Genomic DNA, 7,262 nt, shown 5'->3' on the forward strand with positions numbered 1-7,262 from the left:
AACAACAACAACAACAACAACAACAACAACAACAACAACAACAACAACAACAACAACAACAACAACAACAACAACAACAACAACAACAACAACAACAACAACAACAACAACAACAACAACAACAACAACAACAACAACAACAACAACAACAACAACAACAACAACAACAACAACAACAACAACAACAACAACAACAACAACAACAACAACAACAACAACAACAACAACAACAACAACAACAACAACAACAACAACAACAATGTCTTATGATTAGTCGAGGTGCCTTTTCAAGACACTTGCATTTGTAAGTGTAGATCCTGCAGAACATCCACGGCTAGTACATATGGCAGATGAATTTGCCATGTTAGTGCATGGTGCACAATGTTCACTTACCTCAGCAAATGTGTTCGCGGATATATTGAGAAAGAATCTTTGATGTTTGGTTTTGGCGTAGCATATTGGACAAGGGGATAAGACGTGTTAACAGAAACCTCTCTAGATATAGTAGCGAGACCAAGCCATAATTATACAACAAGGCCATCCACTGGTTGTAACGGACCTTGCTTTCTATCCACTTATCGTGAGACCTTGTACAAATAATGTTTCAAGCAAGAAACTTCCAAGTGTGACGTTTGGGAACTTCTAACAGACCCTTTAGACCAAAATGAGACTTTATTATAGTTTCATGGGAATCAAGGATGCCGCCTCATAATTCATTTGCTTGTTTTGTGACAAGTCATGCTCATGATACACATGAAGGTAGTACCTTGCCAAGGAGGAAGCGAAGTGGAGAACCAATTTAGTTTTGATTGAGAACTTGTGTAATTTAACTCCTGTTGTATTTTTGATACATGAGAAACTTACGCATTGGCATGGCCATATAAAGCATTTTATCGAGTGATTATATACCATTCGACAAAACTTGTGAGAGATCTCAGGCTCGGTTAAGATCGTAGTATGCCTCTGCAGAATTAGATTAGATTATAATAACTATGCGTCGGGATTCTTCCCATAGTAGAGCCTCCCCAAAATCCATAGATTTAGCCAGATTTCAGAGAAGGAAACCATTTTAAATTCACATTACCGAGGATATCGAAGAACTGTCAGAGCACCGTGGCAGCGCACGTTGCCGACGGCGAGGCCACCACGGGCGTGGTCCCTTCTGGATCTCAAAGTCGACCTAGGCGGATCTTCTCCCACCATCCCCGCACTTGACTTCAGCGAACACCAAGGCTCCGCTAGAGGTGGGATGGCGGTTCTAGGTGCTGGGCGGCGCGGCTCGCTGGTGGCCTCGGTGCTGCCGCCATGGTGGTCTCGGGAAGGACAAGATTGGGGATCGATTCATCAACGATGGTAGGCAGTGACCATGGGGCCCACTAGAAGCAGAAACGGTATGACCTTTGCCAATAGTCTCTGCAAGTCTTCGCAGAGGCCGATCTACTTAAATTTGTCTACAGTCGACCAACAACTTACACCATCAATCCTGGCCATGGATGTTGCCAGGTCTGCAGTTGTAGGTGAACTCATGAGCCAGTTGATCTCCTTCCTGATGAACAAGCACTAGTAGAAAACAGGGCATATGTTCGGGCCAGATTACCCCATTAGTCCCGGTTTGTGAGGCCAGGGGGCCTGCCGGGCCTCGTGGGGGCATTGGTACCGGTTCGTCTGGACCCTTTGGTCCCGGTTGGTGGGACGAACCGGGACCAATGGGCCTCGCTCCTGGCCCACCACAATTGGTACCGTTTGGTGGCTTGAACCGGGACCAAAGGTTGGCCTTTAGTCCCGGTTCATGCCATGAACCGGGACCAATGAGGTGCCTATATATACCCCTCGCCCGCGAGCAGAGCACTCCACTGCTCTATTTTTCTTGCCGGCCGTTGGAGTGCTTTGTGGTGCTCTAGCGCACCTCCTATGCACATGAGGTGTTCAATGGAATGCGCGAGCCACGGTACTTAAGCTTTCTCCTCTCCAAGCTCGACCTCCAAGCTCCATTTTCCTCAATATTTGTCTAGGTTTAGCTGTCAGTCACGTCCCCGTCTTCACCGCCGTCGATCGCCCGCGCCGATCTCGTCGCCGGCACCACCGTGGTGAGCCACTTGTTCTTATCTTCTTTTTGAAAGGAAAAAAAAATTCTTACTTGTATGTTTATATATATACTTGTATAATTTTCTTATTTTTATTATTGCTTGTTATTATTTAGTGCAATGGTTTTGGTATCCTCCCCCGTCGGCCCTCGTCCTGTCTATGATTCGGATGTGGTATATATTATCTTTAGTATAACTATTATCTTTATAACTATTCGGCGGAGGTTCAGGTCTGGCTGAGTAAAAAGATACTTCAGACTTTGGTGGTCGGTGAAGATCTCGCAACGATTAACGAGAAGGTAATGTCGCCACTGTTTCAGTGCGTGTATAACAGCAGCAAGCTCGAGGTCCTGAACTAGATAGTTCTCTTCGTGAGGGCGCAACTGATGAGAGGCATAAGCAATCACTTTGCGCTCTTACATTAGGACAACGCGTAAGCCTTGACGCGAAGCATCATAGTAAATGACGATAAGCACCCTTAAAAGAAATAAATTATTCTATTCGTTCCACATCATAATAATCATATATAGCATTGGCATAAGAAGCCAATGTTTCATTATCATTAAATTTGCATGTAAAGGGAAGGTATGGAGCATTCATCCTAGAGCAACAAGTAAAATCATATCCCTGGCATAAATTCCAACCATACCAATGCAACATATGAATTTGATCCCATATCAATCCCCCTTTATGAGTCAAGCGATAATCCATAAAGTATTCACATTGATCCAACGTTAATCCCATTATATAGTTGAATGGGGTTTTCTCAGGATTATCAAAGTAGTGCATAATATCTTTCACATAACGATCATCGAGGGTTTTATGAGGTTCCCCATCTCCATGAGTAGCAAGTACAACTAATTTTTTTGGTGTTTCGTGTTCCATATCCATAACTAAAGATAGAGAAAAACTTAGAACAGGAAATAAAAATTACTTAGTGATAAAGCAAACAAGCACACACGAGAATATTCACGCCACGCTATTGCTCCCCGGCAACAGCGCCAGGGAAAGGTCTTGATAAACCACAATGTAGGGGATCATTTGTAGCCTTCTTCGATAAATAAGAGTGTCGAGCCCAAAGATGAGCTAAAGGTAGAAAAAATATTTTCTCAAGTTCTATCGACCACCTATACAACTCTACGCACACTTGACGTTTGCTTTACCTAAAACAAGTATGAAACTATTTTGCAAGAATAAAACTATGAGTACTTTGCAAAAATATAACTACGGATAAATTGCAAGGCAATAAAAGTGGATAGCATTTGTCAACAAGAAAGTCATTTGTCCCTAGGCAATCGATAACAAGTATCGGTAATCATTCTTGTAATTTTATATGAGGGAGAGGCATGAGCTAACATAATTTCTCTAGTTGGATCATATGCACTAATGATTAGACCCCTAGCAAGCATCCGCAACTACTAAAGATCATTAAGGTTGTGAAACCCAGCCATAGCATTAAGTATCAAGTCCTCTTTACTCCCATACGCCATAACCCACTTATCTGTGTTAGGCTGTTTTCACCCCCACAACACCGACAATAAGCAAATCATGAACATATTTCAACGCCCTATAGCGAGGGGCCCACGTTTGCGCGAGACGGAGGGTACCGTAGGACAGCACCATAAATAAAATATACAATCATACCAAACAAGATCACGATTAACCCATAGGACAAAACTGATCTACTCAAATATCATAGGATAGCCAAATATCATTGGGAAATAATATATGGAGTTAAGCACCAAGTTTAAGTAGAGATTACCATGGGGAGAAGAGAGGTTACACTGCTGGATAGAGGGGGAGAGAGTTGGTGTTGACGGTAGAAAGATTGTTGATGTAGATCGCCGTCACGATCCTTGCCCCAGCGGCACTCCGGCGCCATCGGGAGAGAGGGGGAGAGAGCCCCCCTCCTTCTTCCTTGGCCTCCCCCCTAGATGGGAGGAGAGTTCCCCATCTGGTCCATGGTATCCACAGCGGCGGAGGGGCGGGAGCCCCTCCGATTGGATCTCCCTCTCTATTCTCTTCTGTTTCGCGTTCTCCCCTTCACGGTTTCTCAATTCCTGGAGATCCATAACTCTGATTGCGCGGAAATTTTTACACGATTTTTTCCATAAATTATCTTTCTTGCGCCAGAAGAAGGGCCCCAACCGGCCTTCGAGGAGGGCACAATGCACCTGGGCGCGCCTGGGCCCCCAGGCGCGCCCCGGTGGGTTGTGCTCGTTGTGGGCCTCCGTTTGCGTTGATTCCACCTCCCAAAACTCACATACATTCCAAAATAATTCTTCATAAATTTTTATCACGTTTGGACTTCGTTTGGTATGGATTTTCTGCGATACAAAAAACATGCAAAAAACAGGAACTGGCACTGGGCACTGGGTCAATAGGTTAGTCCAATAAATCATATAAAAAGTTGCTAAAAGTATGTGAAAGTTGTATAACATTGGCGTGAAACAATAAAAAATTATAGATATGACGGAGACGTATCACTTAGCAGGTTCATGGAAAGATTCTTCATCACATGCATCACGTCTATTGCAAAGCGGACCTCTAGGACTTTCCAATAGGGCAGATCCCAAAATATAGATTTCTTCTTCCACATGGGTGCATGTCCATCAGCGTCATTTGGAACAGATTGGCCGCCAGGATCCTTTCCAAAGATTACTTTTAAATCCTTGACCATATGAAGCATATGATCAAAAGTACGGTGATCAGGCTTCTTCCGGTGATCTGCCTCACCTTTGAAATGCTTGCCTTCTTTTCTTAAGGGATGCTTGATCGGAAGAAATCGACGATGTCCCAGGTACACATTCTTCTTACATTATTTATTCAAATATATACTTTTGGTACCGTCTAGATGGTGCGTGCATGTGTGGTATCCCTTGTTGGTCTGGCCTGAAAGGTTAGTAAGAGCAGACCAATCATTGATGGTTACAAACAACAACGCTCGTAGTTCAAATTCCTGCTGTTTGTGCTCATCCCATACATGTACACCTTTGATATCCCACAACTGTAAAAGTTCTTCCACTAATGGCCTTAGGTACACATTAATGTTGTTTTCGGGTTGCTTGGGGCCTTGGATGAGCACTGGCATCATAATGTATTTCCACTTCATACACAACCAAGGAGGAAGGTTATAGATACATAGAGTCACAGGCCAGGTGCTATGATTGTTGATGTGCTCCCCAAAAGGATTAATGCCATCTGCACTTAAACCAAACCAACAGTTCCTTTGCGTCACCTGCAAAGTCCGGCCACTTCCTCTCGATTTTCCTCCACTGCGACCCATCAGCGGGTACTCTCAACATCTCGTCTTTCGGTCTTCTTTGTTCCATCGCATCAACTTGGCATGCTCTTTGTTTTGGAACTAACGTTTCAACCATGGTATTATAGGAGCATATCACATCACCTTGGCAGGAATCCGCTTCCTAGGGCGCTCGCCCTCAACATCACCAGGGTCATCGCGGCTGATCTTATAGCACAATGCACCGCACGGGCATGCATTCAAATTCTTGTACTCCTCACCGCGGTAGAGGATGCAGTCATTAGGGCATGCATGTATCTTCTGCACCTCTAATTCTAGAGGGCAGATAGCCTTCTTTGCTTTGTACGTACTGTCGGGTAATTCGTTACCCTTTGGAAGCATCTTCTTTAACATTTTCAGCAACTTTTCAAATCCCTTGTCGGGTACACCATTCTCTACCTTTCATTGCAACAATTTCAGTGTGTTACCCAGCTTCTTCTTGTCATCTTTGCAATTTGGGTGCAACAATTTCTTGTGATCCTCTAACATGCGCTGCAACTTCAACTTCTCATTTTCACTTGCGCAGTTTCTCTTTGCATCAGCAATGGCCCGACCAAGATCATCAGTGTGCTCATGGTGCCTATTCTTCAGCTTGTTCTCCCATTGTAGTACCATCATATTCAGGGAGCACAGGATAGTTGTCATCATCCTCATCTTCTTCATTCTCTTCTACTAGAACCCCTCTAACTTCGTGCTTGGTACAATAGTTATAGTCGGAGATGAAACCGGACGTAAACAGGTGGACCTGAATGACTCTTGACTTAGAGTAAGTGTTATCATTCTTACAAAAAGCACATGGACAACACATGAAACCATCCGCTGGTTTGCCTCAGCCGCACGCAGAAAATTCTACACACCATTAATGAACTATGCACGCAGAAGCTCTCATCGTACATCCATTGTCGGCTCATCTTCGTTACACTAGACCGAAAAGACCAAATTAATACAAGTTCATACACACTTATTCTCATAAAACAACATACAAGAGTATCTAGCTAAAGCATTCAAATGCAACAACAAATGCGATCAAGATCGCAACTAAGGTAACAATTGATCCAACAGCATAGTGATACCAAGCATTTTTATTAACGGCATATGTTCAAATATTTCTAGTCTTCAAGCGCATTGCATCCATCTTGATTTTGTGATCATCGACGACATCGGCAACACACAAATCTAATTTCATCTTCTCTTCTTGAATTCTTTTCAAATACTCGTTTTATTTTTCAGCTAAATCTAACTTCTCAACAAGAGGGTCAATTGCAATTTTCGGTTCACATACCTCCTAGATAAAAATATCTATGTCAATTTGATGGGCATAATTGTCATAAACGCAAAATGAAAGAGATAGTTATAAAAGAGAATATATCATATCCGAATCATAAACCAGACGAGGGCCGACGGGGATGGATATCAAGACCATGGCACTATGTATAAAAAACAATCATCCAAGTAAGAAAACTATCTAAATCATACGGATAAGATTTTTTATAAGAAGGATAAGAACAAGAGGCTCACCAAGGTGGTGCCGACTACGGGGATGGTGTGGGCGATCGACGGTGGGTATGACGAGGATTGGGAGGCACTAAGTAAACCACACCTATACTATATAAATTAAGAAGTTGATTTGAGCTCAAATTGCATATAAATCAAATAAACCCCCACATATAATTATTCCCAAACTAAAACCCACAAATCAATATACTTACGAGCTAATCTAGCAATGAGAGATGAAATGACAAAGTTGCTAACTTTTGTGAACATATCTTGACAAATTTTGGCAAAAATGAAGGCCGAGCTCGAGCAAGGGAAAGAACAGAGGAGAAAAAAGGGGAAAACAGAGAGACTGGGCTCAGGCTAGACGAATGATTTATATA

The sequence above is a fragment of the Triticum dicoccoides genome, chromosome 2B, assembly GCF_002162155.2.
Source record: "Triticum dicoccoides isolate Atlit2015 ecotype Zavitan chromosome 2B, WEW_v2.0, whole genome shotgun sequence".
NCBI classification, from domain to species: Eukaryota; Viridiplantae; Streptophyta; class Magnoliopsida; order Poales; family Poaceae; genus Triticum; species Triticum dicoccoides.